This window comes from Periplaneta americana, chromosome 4 (assembly GCF_040183065.1).
Source record: "Periplaneta americana isolate PAMFEO1 chromosome 4, P.americana_PAMFEO1_priV1, whole genome shotgun sequence".
NCBI classification, from domain to species: domain Eukaryota; kingdom Metazoa; phylum Arthropoda; class Insecta; order Blattodea; family Blattidae; genus Periplaneta; species Periplaneta americana.
The window spans coordinates 118,473,106-118,488,388 of NC_091120.1; the positions used below are offsets into that span (position 1 = coordinate 118,473,106).

General features: G+C 34.3%; 1 long non-coding RNA gene across 3 annotated transcripts; it reads right to left on the reverse strand.

Annotated features, from left to right (window-relative positions):
• Nucleotides 1-3,493: 3,493 nt before the first annotated feature.
• On the reverse strand, nt 3,494-8,408 carry LOC138698138 (uncharacterized). Of its 3 annotated transcripts, none has more exons than XR_011331723.1 (4): nt 8,147-8,408; nt 7,589-7,706; nt 7,004-7,133; nt 3,494-5,915 (listed from the first exon to the last, which is right to left on the reverse strand). It is a non-coding gene; the product is annotated as an uncharacterized lncRNA (long non-coding RNA). The 3 variants fall into 3 exon arrangements; XR_011331724.1 differs by lacking the exon at nt 8,147-8,408 and adding an exon at nt 7,986-8,128; XR_011331722.1 differs by lacking the exon at nt 8,147-8,408 and having other exon boundaries at nt 7,589-7,923.
• Between the last annotated feature and the right edge of the window lie 6,875 nt (nt 8,409-15,283).

The window sequence follows — 15,283 nt, forward strand, 5'->3', positions numbered from 1 at the left end:
GAAACAATGCACACATTCCTCAGCGAACCTTGGCAGCTAATGCCACCTGGCGGAAATTTCACATTTTCTCGATTACAGCTTTAACACAGGGATCAACATGAATTGTCAAGGCCGGTAAGGAAGATGCAAAACGAGCATCAAGTCGGCCGTGAACGGAGGTAAGAACTACAAAAAAACGAAGAAAAAATATGCCTGTTGTGTGTGCTGCATATAACTGCAATGTCAAAAGGAAAAAGACAACTGATATATGATATTTCATGTAAATTTTATGAAGTTAAGTCCATAGTTTTGTTAATTAGCAGCATTTTTTCCTTGCATAAATTATAGCAATCAAATATTAAAATTGTATTTCGATACTCGCATCCAAAATAACGCAAAACTCTAGGGTAGGTCGTATTGTTGTTAGTATTTTGACTGGAACGACATCAAAGAACATTATTGATCACCCACGTGCACTAATGGGGTAAGTATGAATATATTTCGTAACTACTTACCCCATTATTGTACGTGGGTGCTCAATTATACACTAATAATAAACTGTGGTGCCACAGCCCTTTAAAGGCTCAGACAGAACAGACGGCTGTTGGCCTCACGTTCACATTTCGATAATAATTATACTCTACTATAAAAAAACTGAAAGCGTGTTTGGTCATGTTTTATCCAAGTTACAAGCTTCGAGGTAAAGGTTGTTTATTACAGTTAGGGCCTACTTTCATTCTATATATTGTTGTATAATAAATAGTTTCGCAACGTGAAAAGACTGGGAAAACAATTTTATAAAAGCATCCTAATCATACTCGTTTATTTTATAGGCAATCTTGCAGGTTGCATTTAAAAGAACCTAGGAATATTAACATTTTCTTCAGTATATTTTCTAGGACTTCTTGTCATACTACATGGCAATTTTGCTTAGGTTATTCTTTTAAGCATTCCTTCTAGGAATAGCTGAAGTGTTTTAAATTTAGCGTGCATAAGTTTAGATTAAGTTCCTAGCGCGTATTTGACGAAATACTAGGTTTTTCCCGCTCAGTTTAACTGGTTTATGCAAACGAAATTTTGACAGCTGACGATTCTAATGCCACGCCCACTTTGTTTTGGGCGCATAAGTACATGGCGGACGGTCGTTCAATTTTCTTCAAACATGGAGGCGCAATGACCACTCTATATCTTTCTCTTTTTTAACTCGTTGGTCTTCACCAACGAGTTAGAAAGAGAAAGATATAGAGTGGTCATTGCGCCGCCATCTTTGAAGAAAATTGAACGACCGTCGGTAATGAACTTATGCGCCCAAAACCAAGTGGGCGTGGCGCTAACTGACATTAGAATCGTCAGCTGTCTTAATTTCGTTTGCATAAATCAGTTAAACTGAAGTGGAAAAACCTAGTATTTCGTCAAATACGCGCTAGGAACTTAATCTAAACTTATGTACGCTAAATTTAAAACACTTGAGCTATTAATAGAAGGAATGCTTAAAAGAATAACCTAAGCAAAATTGTCATGTAGTATGACAAGAAGTCCTAGCAAATATACTGAAGAAAATGTTAATATTCCTAGGTTCTTTTAAATGCGACCTGCAAGATTGCCTATAAAATGAACGAGTATGATTCGGATGATTTTATTAAATTGTTTTCCCAGTCTCTACACGTTGCAAAACTATTTACTATACCATAAGATATAGAATGAAAGTAGGCCCTATCTGTAGTAAACAACCTTTATCCCCAAGCTTGTAACGTGGGTGAAACATGACAAAACACCCTTTCAGTTTTTTGTTACAGTAAAGTATAATTATTATCGAAATGTGAACGTGAGGCCAACAGCCGGCTGGTCTGTCTGAGCCTTTAAAGGGCTGTGGCCCCACAGATAATTATTACAGTAGTGTATAATTGAGCACCCACGTACAATAATGGGGTAAGTAGTTACGAAATATATTCATACTTACCCCAATATTGCACGTGGGTGCTCAATTATGTTCTTTCATGTCCTTCCAGTCAAAATACTAACAACAATACGACCTACTCCAGAGTTTTGCGTTATTTTGGATGCGAGTGTCGAAATACAATTTTAATATTTGATTGCTATTACTAGGTTTAAAACGGAATTGTAGCGGTTTTATCCGCATTTAGTTTAACTTTGTTACTAGTGAACCATTTATTTCATTAATCGTTTGTCTTCGAAATAGGCCTACTTCTTATAAGCTACAGCTCGTCGTCTTCTTCTATAAGCAGTAAGGACAGAAGGAGCAGAAATAAAGGATGCCGGTGACGAAATACAGTTTTAATATTGTATTGCTATTTGTTTTTCACTGGGTCTGAAACGGAATTGTATTGGTTTTATCCGTATTTAGTTTAAGTACATTACCAGTGAACCATTTATTTTGTTTATGCCGGGCGTTGTTACACATATATGCATGAAAAAAATTCTGCTAATTATCAAAACTATTGACTTAACTTCATAAAATTTACATGAAATATGATATATCAGTTGTCTTTTTCCTTTTGACATTACAGTTATATGCAGCACACACAATAGGCATGTTTTTTCTTCGTTTTTTTGTACTCCTTACCTGCGTTAAACAACATTGTAAGCAGACGAATTTTTACAAAGGTGGGCGCTTAGCTGAGATCTGCCGTGTTTCGCGGTGGCACCGCAAAGAGCGCTGTACAGGACAACATGGCCACTCTATAGTCTTCTCTTTCTATGTCGTTGGTCTTCACTAGAGTGGAACGCAGCCGGGAAGGCGGTTTCGAAATTTCGCCAGCGCAGAGAGAGACAGAACCATAGACAAATAAATAGAAAGACCCCCAACTCAATGCATTACCTTCGACACGCTATTGACGCGACGTCAAGACACTTGGCGGCAAAACATCGGAACTACATCTCGTTACACATAGCGGCAGAATGCGGAACTACATCCCTTGTTACACGGCCCGATCGGTATTACAGGTATCCGTTATGCCAACATTAGAGCACGATCGGTACTGCAGATACCTATTATACCAACACATACTGGCATTTTTCATATCGCCAAAGGAGTGTGTAATGGTTTATCAGTTTAAATAACATGTTTAACCACAATAATTATATCACATTTTTGTTCTAACATGTGAATATAAATATAATGGTTGAACATGAGACTGAAAACCATTAACACACTCCCTCTTTTAACACCGTCATTTAACCCTTTTATTAAATTAGTTTATCAAATTTGACTAATAAAAGTTTTTGCATCTTCTAGATCAAATATGTAATTGAGATACAGGATGCGAATAGGATAGGATACTTCTCTCCAAAACACCTTAAGCACTATTTTTAAATAATGTTATGTATCATGAATTGGAAGATAAAAACAAAGGTTGACTTTGGAATATTGACTACGAAGTTATTATTGGTCAGTTATATAATTATAATTCGCTCTTAATTTTTTTATGTCAAACATTAGCTTGAAAATAGTCATAAGATGTTTTGCTGTGACATAGTACAACGCACGTTCATAAACATTTATAAAACACCACTTTATTTGTTTTACACTGTCAGAGCTGAACATCTATTTTTAAAAGTAACTGCCATTAGTTTAATATATGGATATTAAAAATCTAAGTAATCAATAATCACCACTGATAAAGAATACAAAGAAAACTATTTGTCTACAACAGACATAAAATTAACTTAGACTTTTAATAAAAACACCATTAAGAAATACAAGTAAAAAAAATTATTTTTCATTCTCTGATGTATAGTTGATTCAAAACACTCAACATATTAGAAAAAGTGCAATACAATTTATTAGAGATAAGTCTATACTTCGCAACATTTCCTAATTTTGAGCTTTGATACTGAGTGTTTGATTTGGTTGTGGCCCCATTGCTCAAAATATGTTGTTGTTGTATTCTAATGCCAGGGGTTTGACAAAGTCATTTGACCTCTTGCACTCCAATATTTTTCGAAGATATTATCATGGCCAGCCACTGAAGCACAGATTTTAAGGTGTTCCGAATCCATTTCTAGGTTTGAGTTGCACAGTGGGTAGTTAGGGGACTGATATATTCAAATTCTATGCAGGTGTTTGTTTGGCCAAACAGTCATGGCCTGTTGTCAATCTAAATGCAGCTACAGACGATTTTCGTGGTAAATCGGGAATTAACTGTGGATTATGATGCAGAGAGTTCCATTTTTTCCCTCGAGATTTGTGTTATCAAATTTTGTTTGTTGAAGTCTAAGTATGTAGATTTAATAAATCTCTTCACAGAGTAATACGTAGATTTAGTAACAGGTCTGTAAGTAGCAGTGCTGCCCTTCTTCGCTAAAGCATCAGCATTCTCGTTTCCCAGGATTCAACAATGGAATGGTATCCACTGGAATACAATTCTTTTATTGAGTGATATTAATTGAGAGAGCATTTTAGTTATTTCTGCTGTTTAAGATGAAAGTATGTATTTAGAGACTATTGATAGAATAGCTGCTTTGGATATAACTGTATTCTTAAAATTATTGATGTGGCATAGAAGATTCCTAAGACATTCACTTATTACAATGATTTTTCCGTCAAAACTTGTTGTTCCATATCCAAGAGATCTATAAAGTGAGATGAGACAAAATATTGTACCATATTTACTCTCTTCTTAGCTGATGTTATACGACAAGCATTCCATTATAAAAAATTTAGTTGCTTCTGTACCATTAAAGTAGTCCCGCCCAGAAATCAGATTGGGGGATTATTTTGCTGCATAGAATTGGAAAATATCAGTCTCCTAATTGTCCATTGTGCTACTCAAACTAAGAAATGGATTCGGAACACCTCAAAATCTGTGCTTCAGTGGCTGACCATGACAATAATTTTGAAAAATACTGGAGTGCAAGAGGTCAAATGACTTTATTGTCAAATGCCTGGCATTAGAAAACATCAACATATTTACTCTGGTAATGATAATATCTTTGAAAAATATTGTAGTGGAAGAAGTCAAATGACTTTATTGTCAAACGCCTGACATTAGAAAACAACAACATATTTACTCTCTAAAAATTCCAAATAATGCACCCAAATCTCACCAGTTGTAGAAGCTGCAGATTCGTATCGCTGCCACTGGACTCTCTCCTATGCCCTATAGATGACACAACTGAAATGCTCATTGTACTAGTAATTATTATTTGTATTTATATTACTATGTAATGTTAACTTAGGGTCTTAAAGATCGTTAGATTTATCATTGCCCTATATATTACAAAAATTATATTGCTTATAATGTAGAAGTCAAGTACTCTACTTTTTTTTTCAGATGAATGAATGAATTCCCCTTATTTTCCTTCAATTAACTGAAGAAATCAACACATTAAACGAAATGAGATAACAATAATAATAATAATAATAATAATAATAATAATAATAATAATAATAATAATAATAATAATAATAATTTATTCTAGTACCGAGGTCATGGAAAGCATGGGGCTCTACCTCCATGCTCCCCAAATGCCTTCTTGGCATGTTACGTGGATACCTTCGCCTTTTATCTTTAATAATAATAATAATAATAATAATAATAATAATAATAATAATAATAATAATAAATGAAGTCCATTACCATACACTTGTCAACAAAATTAAACACAATTTTGTTAAAAAGACAATGAATGAATCACTCAATGAAAGAGAATACAGGTTCAAAATGATGCCACAGTGAAGTGCAATGAATGAAGCAATTATGTTAGGTGGTGAAAAAGGTTAATGTAAGTAGGCTGGTGATGAAGTGGGTCGTAGTTCTTGAGTGGGATACCAAGCATCCCTTGATGGAATGGCCCCTCTTTGTAAGTTATATCTGAAGTCACCGTTATACTGATTACTGCGAAAATGGCTTGCACATATATAGGCCCTTCTGTAAGGATGAGGATTTTCTGCCACAGCAGCCCACATGTGGTACCTGTTACAATCAAAATTCTATTATTATCTTAAAAAAATACACAAACCAGGGTTGGTATTAATTTAAATTAATGATTTAATCATGATGTAAATAAAATAATTTTCATTTTATTTACATCAAATAATTGTTACTACATAAATCACAGATTAAACTTAAATGCACCTAACATGATTAAGATGAGAAATTAACTTCCTGAAAAAAAATATATATAAACGTTTTTACATATGACTGTTCTGCTGCTTCTTAAAACTATTAGCGATATATATGAGTAGCAAACTTGCATCTCTGCAATGAAGAAAATATTTTCTATGGTGAAATATATTTTTCTTCCTATGAATTCATATAAAATTTCACCACAGAAAAATCTTTGTTTATTACAGACATATAATTCTAGCATTTTCTGAAGAAATGGACAGGTTTTGAAAGTTTGCTTCTCATATGTCTTTTCCCAACTCCTAATTAAAGAGCAACAGAACACATGGTACAGGTAGTCAAGTAGAGCCTACTTTCGGAATCACCACCTAATTAAAGCACAGTATGATGTTGAGGATTGAAATGAATAGTTGTAGCTCATAACAATATTCAAAGTAAAAGTTTCACAATGCCAAATGGACTACGTATTTATTCTGAAAACACACAACGCTAAGCTCTTCTGATAAATTTATTTGTAAATATTAATCTCCCTAAATAGTTGAATTCTTTTCTAATGAATAATAAACTGAGCATAATATCTTGCCTAAGTCTAAGCTAATTATTATTATCATTAAGTGTAGGTTATTAGTGCTGTAACTCTTCATGTATTAATAATGAGGCCTATGTGTAAACATAGTAAATTATTTTTGAAGCGATGTTGTTAATTACTTAAAATAACACATTAACAAAATACACAATTATGTAGGAACTAATGCACAAATTAAGTTTAAATGAATTACAAAAGAAGGCAAAAACTCATTTTAATAAATTAATATGAATTTGACAAATAATTCCCACTTAAATTTAAAAACCACTACAGTTTACCAACCCTGACTATTTACTGATGATATATAAGGATATCTTTGCATTGAGCTTATGCCAATGCCATTGCTTACCTTTTAAGCTGTGCTGCATTACTTGGCGCAGGAAACAGGAATAACCAGGTCTTTTCATTACTATCCGATTTCTGACAGTACACTGCAGCACATTCACAGTGTAAAACTCCGCCATTTGTCTTTCTATTAACTGAAACAAACCAGCAGTAGCCTAGTATCATATAATGCATTAATAACACTACATTTCATAGAACAATTGAAGGATTGCAGTATAATCAAAGTTTGTGAAATATTCCTGGAAGAATTCTATCCACGAGTCTATAAAAATAATAAATATCTCCGGCAATTTAACTCTTTTTATTTTATCAAAATTATTCCAGTAAAGGTACTACTGTTAACTGTAAAGTCAAATTTCTAAAATATATCTTTTCAGGAACAACACTTCTTTACTATTGCGTTACCAAGCTAAGGTATCCCGCCATCCTTTGGTAACGCAACTGTAAAGAATTACACCGGGAACAACATATTTAGTCATATCAGATTCTGTCCCACGAATTTTAAGATGTCTGACCAACTTAACTTAGCTATATACAAAAATAAGATGTTCGTTCATACCCAAAGTGTATATTAACTCTGTTAGCTTACCTTTAAAGCTCTTGGCGTAATTGCAGTTAGGCCTAATACACTGTTGTAATTCAACACAGAAGTCAGTTCATCATGTGGTAGTGGTAGAAGGAAGGTAATCGCGTTCTGAAGTTTATCCCTGAAAACAATTACAGATCTCAGTTTAATAAACGTTTAAGATATGATGGAAGAATTCAGTTTAAATTAGAAAACATGACGGTGCAGTTAAGCTGCATCTACACGGTTCAATTTTTCATGCTCGTACGCACGCAGTCTGGGAAGAATATTGAAAGAATCAAGTTTAAAGCGCATGTTGAATTAAGATAGGTACATTAAGATTTTCTATCTACAAGGTACGCCGTATTAATATTAAAATACCATGTGATGGAGTGTAAAAACCGATTATAGTTTCACTGACCAAGTTCTGCAGCAGCGAAAGCTAAAATAATATATTAGCCTGCACATTGTGTGCACTTCCGTTATTATTAAATACCAATCTTGCAGGCATTGCTTGAATGTGTGAAGTTGAAAGAAAAGTTGAACCGTGTAGATGTAATCTCAAACATATTTCTTTCTTACCTTTTACGTTGCGAATTATTTCTCGTTGCAGGAAAGCACCAGTAACTTCTCAATTAACTCGATCTGTTCAAATTTCTTCCTTAAGCAGCCATGTTCGTCCATTCCATAATTTACACAAGATTTAAACAGAATAGGAATGCCAACATCCAACAATTGATCAACTGAACAAATGAGGTTAATAGGTCATACACAGTACACTAATATGGCTACTTTGTCCTCGAATGAAAATGCAAATTAGCTATATAGTAATAGTAATAATAATCCGAATATTATAAAATTGACACATTCTGTAAATAATGGATATTAATAATATCTGTTTAAAACTGTCATATTGGCAAAACTTATAACCAAAGAACTTTCGAAACCAAAGAGTTTTGTACTGCTAATTTTACAAACTCTGTGATCGAAATACAGCCAGCGCTGTCCTGACCACATGCGGCAAACTATGGAACATCTATGAGTATCCAACATCTATCATTTGAGTTAAACCCCCCGTGTCACGAGACGATAAAAGTCACCCTCGGCTCTCTTTTTGCGCATGCGCCATCGATGTAGTATTTCCGCTTCCGGTGTGATGCTGGGCCTCGTTGTAAGCCAACGAGTTAGATACTATAGAGAGGACAAAGATCTCAGAAAGTTGAAGATAATTGAACATTGGTCCGCCATGTTTCGGTTAGTCAAAATAAAGGGGCGTGGCTCGGATGTTGTAGGAAATGACTGTGCTGAAGTTAGTATTATTGTGAATTGAGTTACATATTAAGACTATGTTAATAAGTAAAAAGTAAAATACACACAAAACTTTACGTTTTATAACAGCTGTAGGCCTATGTTTTATTACTTTCACTAAATATAGCCCAGATATTAAATGACAAGCTATACTCGATGCAACCAAAGCAAAGCACCTAAAGACGGATGAATTTAATCGGCAGAAGAAAAATAAATAATTTTTTGACTTCGTCACAAATTTAATTACCTTACAGCTAGTCTAACCTAATATGAAATCATGTAATTCAGTGCTCACCAGGTGATTTCAAGAGAGACGACGTATGTAACTAATAGGAGTAAAATATAGTAAAGGTAGTGGCGAAAATTAAAAAAAAATATCCAGTAATTAAGTTATTGAGAAAAATTCATTTGAAATTGGAATTAACACAGAGAACTTTTGAAAACTGAAATTATTAAAACTACAAATAATCTCTTAGCATGCAACATAATAATTAAAGAATGACACTAATAGAAAGTTACTCACGATCATATCTCACCACATTTATTGAAACGATAAGATACTTACGATTAACATTGTTATCAGAAACAACAGGACCCACAGCTAGGTACACTTCTTTTCGCGTGATGAAGACATCATGTAGTCTAATATAGTTTGAAACAAATATTGTCGCGTGATGGAGACATCGTGTAGTCTAATATAATTTGAAACAAGCATTGATCTCATACGTGTCTCGCAACTAAGCAGAGGCTTTTGCAGAATAAAACTGTTCTTACATTATTTTGAACAATAATGACAAATTGTGTGTGATGCAAGTGCTATCTTTCCTCTTTGATAACAAAAAGAGCCCTAACGCATTAATAAAAAGAAAGTTGGAGTAGGCCCTATAAACACAATAAATACTAAACTCTTCATGGTACAAACTTATTAATACAGATATTTCGCTTATGCTGTCTGTCTTATCTTATAATTCTCTGCGGCAATGGTACCTGTATTGAGAGGGTTTAATTATCCAGCAACGAATATTATGATTTACGGTACATTTCATTTAAATCCGAGAGAATGAGACATTTTTGGAAATTTTAAAGTCTTAATTATTACTTTTTCATTTATAAATCAGCTTTTTACAAAACCTATAGCGAAATGTTTAAATTAAATATTGATGTATCTGAAAAATATAATACATGTACCAACTCGTTACAGTGTGCCTTTGATAAGCACTTCTTGCGGAGGCTGGCGGTACTATAGACGCCATGTTTTTTAGGGAACGATCCATAGTACTGTTGGCCTCCGCAGGGAGCGCTTATCAGAGGTCTTTAGCCTCTCTATAGTATCTAACTCGTTGTTGTAAGCATAAAAATTGTTTTATTCACCGCATTCTAGATTCACCTTCGTCACGATCATATATTATTTACATTTCGGTGATACAAGTTACGCAATTATAATAATAGTGCACTGATAGATTTCACAATTATTACTCCAGACCCTGTTATCCAAGTCAAACGTTATTTTCGTATAATTGTATTCCAGAATATTTCCTCATAAGTCTTGATAGGCTATATGTATTAAGAGTTAATTTCTGGTGGTAGTATTGATATTAAACTTGGCTAACACAATATTCCATCTACAACTTCAGAGGGGCGGCAAGAACTAGCGCTGAGGTAGTTCTGGATATTTCAACTGTAAACCAACTTACGAATCTCGTGATATGCAAATAAATATCACCAAACGTAGGTGCCAAATTCAGAGGGGCTGCAAGACACTTTGTGTCCAAATTTATAAAACCAGGGGCATCACATCCAGTAAAATTAAGAGTGATCTCAGCCTTGTTAAAAATTCGAAAGCGGCGAAACTAGCGCTGAAGTAGTTCTGGTGATTTCGGAAGTGAAAATTGTTGAATTTATAAGGGTTTCTTTTTATGTAGATACAGTTGATCGTATATGCATGATAGACAAATATATGCATGGCGTAACAAAACCCTAAACTAACCAAATCTAACCTGTCACAGATTCGTATATGCAACATGTATATAAGCGGGGAACTACTTCAGCACTAGTTTAGCCAAAAATTGAATTAATTTGTTTGAAAGATGAAGTAGGTTATAGGCCAAAGATTATTATTTGAGCTCTATAGAGAGTAGTGGCTTGGTTCGACTGGAACATATCGGAAAAAAGAAGATATATATATTTTTTTGTTATTACCGGTATAGACCTATATTCATTATTATTTATTATTCCACAGTTGAGTAACAAAATGGACAAGGAACCATCCAAAAGAACAAATCGGGACACCCTTAGAACAATAGCATTTTAAATATCATGGTAAATTAGAAAACATACCACTAACTTTATGAGTTCCTGTAGGCCCTAAATGTTTTTATCCATCTAAATCACTGATAGAGGAGGTCAGCTGTCGAACATGTTAGTAAAGCAATTCACAGTGCCGCTATCTTTCCTGAATTTGAGATCGGTGAATCTTCACACATGCAACAGAGTGACTCCACTTCTCTATCCATGATCCACATTTTTGTAGTTCAGTTCAAATCTATGAACTATTGGGATCGAACAGTAATGGTCCTAAGTCTTACCAAGCGGAAATAACACAGAGCTAACAGTTAATTAACAGTGTATGGTAATTATGTAGTAATAATCGGCCAGGCCTCCATATTCCCGCAATAGAGGTCCAGGGCACCTTCGTTATCATATGTATTTTCTTTTATTAAATTTCGTTTGTATATGATTAACTTGTCATCCAGTATCCACTTTACACCCTGGATCTCTGTTGTAGTAAGATGATGGCCTGGCCGATATGACCTGTCGATGATTTGTTTCTACACAATTATTAAAATATATGTATATACTTGGTAATGTATCTATCCTAGATCTCTATTACGGGAAGATGGCCTGGCTGATGATTACTACTTAATTACCCAAAATTTAAAACTAATCATTATCAACACTCGTTTTTAGGTTGCTTTTTTTTGTTATGATCGTCGTCGTAGGTGTGTGCTCGTTAATTGATTAGCAACGGCTATATAACTACTGATAATGAATAAATGCTTAATAAAGAAAATTGTCCCCACTGAAAGTGCAGTGAACGGGAATACAATGATAAATTGGGTTATATTAATGATAGTGAAACTAATGGCTCATCGTCGGGTGGCGATCAAAACCTTGTAATTCCAAAACTGGAAATTTTACAAGAGAAAGATATAATATTACTGATACGATATCATGTTCACGTGCTCTATTTTATGTACATGTCTTAAATGTCTGTTTAAATTCGACTGTTTACTAAATATGGTACTGCAATGTTTGCATACCACAGGCATTATTACAGAAGTTTGAAAACTAATCCATCAATCTCGAATGAAAGTAAAAGAAATCCAGTTCACAATTAATGCGGTAAATAAAACATTTTTATGCTTACAACGGGGCTCAGCGTCACACCGGAAGCGGAATTTCTTCACCGATAGCGCATGCGCAATAAAGGGAGCCGAGGGTGACTTTTATCGTCTCGTGGACAGAACAATGAGATGCGGAGATGCCAAGTTGCTTACTCATAACAGCACGAAGCGCGACACCAAAAGCTGTGTTAAATTGCGAAACTAAAGTACTTTTTGCAGTTGTATGTATGCTATCTTTATATTAAAATTGAGAATCCGTAAACGTGTTCATTTCATAATGCAACCAAGAAAAAAAATAAATTAAATTAACAATAGACACAGAATCAAAACAAAAACCATGGAATAATAAACACAAAATTAAAAACTATAATAAATTAATACGTAGACAATTACCTGAACATTAATCGGAAATATCTCTGAGATCGTTTTCCGTATCATCGTCGTCTGCATCATCGTCTTCACTTTCTTCGTCACTATCTTCAAGATTGATGATGAAGGGCTCCATTATATCATCCCTACGAATCTCTCGTGCATAATCTTCCTCTTGCAATTTTTCCGCGTGCCGTACACAGTTTTTCCAAGCCTCAATTGATATGGTTTCAACAGCCTCATGTGTCAATGTCTCGACGTTGGCGATTTTAAAAGTATTGTTTTTCTCGGCAACATACGATTTCATTTGCACCCAAATTAATTCAATAGGATTGTAATGGCAGTGGTAGGGAGGGAGGCGAACCACTTGATGGCCATGTTGTTTGGCAATGCTGTCTATTTCATACGATACTGTCTTCGACTTGAATAGTTTTACCAACATGAGGAGTTCTTCTCTTTTCTGGGAAGATGTGTGAGGAATATTGTGCCTCGAAAGCCAAGACATTATATCTGCTTTGCGGGTATTGGTGGATGGAGCTCGGTCTAGTTGAACTGAATGAATACTGGCGTTGTCCATTACTATTGTAGAATTGGGTGGAATGTTAGGCAATAATTTCTCCACAAACCATTTCTTAAAAAGTGAATAGTCCATATCTTTATGGTAATCTGAATTTGATGTCTTGGATTTTGAGCGGAATATAAATTTGCACTGCGGGATGAAGCTAGTAGCAGATGAACCAACATGCAACACAATGAAGCGGCCCCCCTTACCAATTGGTACCCGTAGTCCTTCAGAACCATCACTCATTTGCCAACAGGCACTCCTGCTATGATTCTGATTTATCCAGGTCTCGTCTAAGTAGAATATCAAAGACTTCCCGGCTTCTCTTATCTTATGAATTGTTCTTAAGAAGGCTATTATAGCTGTAACAATGTCAATCCTTTCCAAAAGACATTTCCTCCCGTCATTGCATTTTTTAAAAAAGAAGCCCATTTGTTTCAAAATCCGCAGTATCGAATCCCTACTGCCATTAAATCCCACTGCTTCTTTCATTTTTCGAACCAATTTTAATGCAGTGGGATATTCCCCATTCTTATACATGTCAAATATTGTTGTACGCAGTACATGTTTATCGAAGTTATCCAAGTCCGTGACTGGTTTTTTTCTCTTAGGATTTTTCCCTGGCGATTTGAACACTGCATTATTTTTATTTCCGTAGCTTGTTATTCTTTGCACTGTTCGTAAACCGATACCACAGTCTAAGACATACAGTCACGAAACTTCAACACTTTTTCTGCCAACATTCGCGATACTAGCGCCCAAGCGGCAGGCAAGGCACTGGCCATAGTCTCGTTCAGCCAGCACGTGCTTTATAGGGGTGCGAGATGTTATAATAACGTTTTAATCATGCATCGGAATAAAGGCAATGTGTGCAATGACGAAAATTGCAGTAACAACAAGTTTAAATCTCCGAATTTGTCGTTCTTCAGATTCCCTAAAGACCATGAGAAAATCATAACTCAGGAATAACCAATAATCCACGTTTAGGTAGCCTACGTATTGTGTTCTATAAAACATTATTATTACTTATCAGTTACCTATTTGTATGTCAGGAAGGAGAGTTTAAATAAAAACAAAGTAAATACCTGTTACAGTATATTATTTTTTGTAGAAATCATATGTGTAAATGTGTAACCATTCCGATTTTGGATAATGTATCTACAGTTTTTAATGCAAGTAATTCCATACTTTTTGTATTCGTGTTTTTTTTCTATATATTTTTCAAAAGTTGAACGTTATATTGCATTCAAGTTGGGATCATGGTGTTAATTTTTCAAGATTTCATGGAGTATTGTAATCCTTTTGCAAAATATTCACTTCTTGAATAAATCCAGACTGTGTCGGTAGATTTCTGATGTGTTGGTGTAGATTCATGTGGCAGACGTATTAAGTTCTCAAGAGCCTTTTTAAATTTAATATAAAAAGCAATCTTTTCTGTAATAATTTTTATGACTGCTATTGGTGTTGATTTTACATTCCCAGTGATTATTTGAGCTGTTCAGAGCAGAAGTGGTGTAAGTCAAAATTAGGTAATGAGATTTAAAGTAAATATTCTGTAAAATACAGCGCAAAGTAGCAATTAATATATCCTTCGTGCTATTCACTGACTACTAATAGTTTAAATAAATTCAATATTAACTGCTACTTTGCGCTGTATTTTAAAGAATGTTTACTTTAACCCTCATTACCCATTTTGACTTACACTACTTCTGCTCTGAAAATAAAATTAGGCCTACATTTTCTGAGTTAATTGAAGTCACAATTTTTTCAACAAAATTGTGTGTTCATTTATTTGTTTTCACCTACGTCATATTAAAGGCAAGGGCATGTAAATTACGTATTATATAGGTAGGATAAGTTAAAATTAGGCATTATGTGTGAAAATTGGAAATGTAATGTAAAATGCGGTAAACTTGCCATAAACATTTAAACCATAATATCAGCACTATTTGTGACTCAAAATAATAAAGGAAATACCGGTTGTTAAGAAATGAAAAATAATAAACTTCATAAATCAATGTCTGTCATATTAAGGTTTAAATCTTCCCCTTTTTTATTTTCAAGTTTACCTCAGCG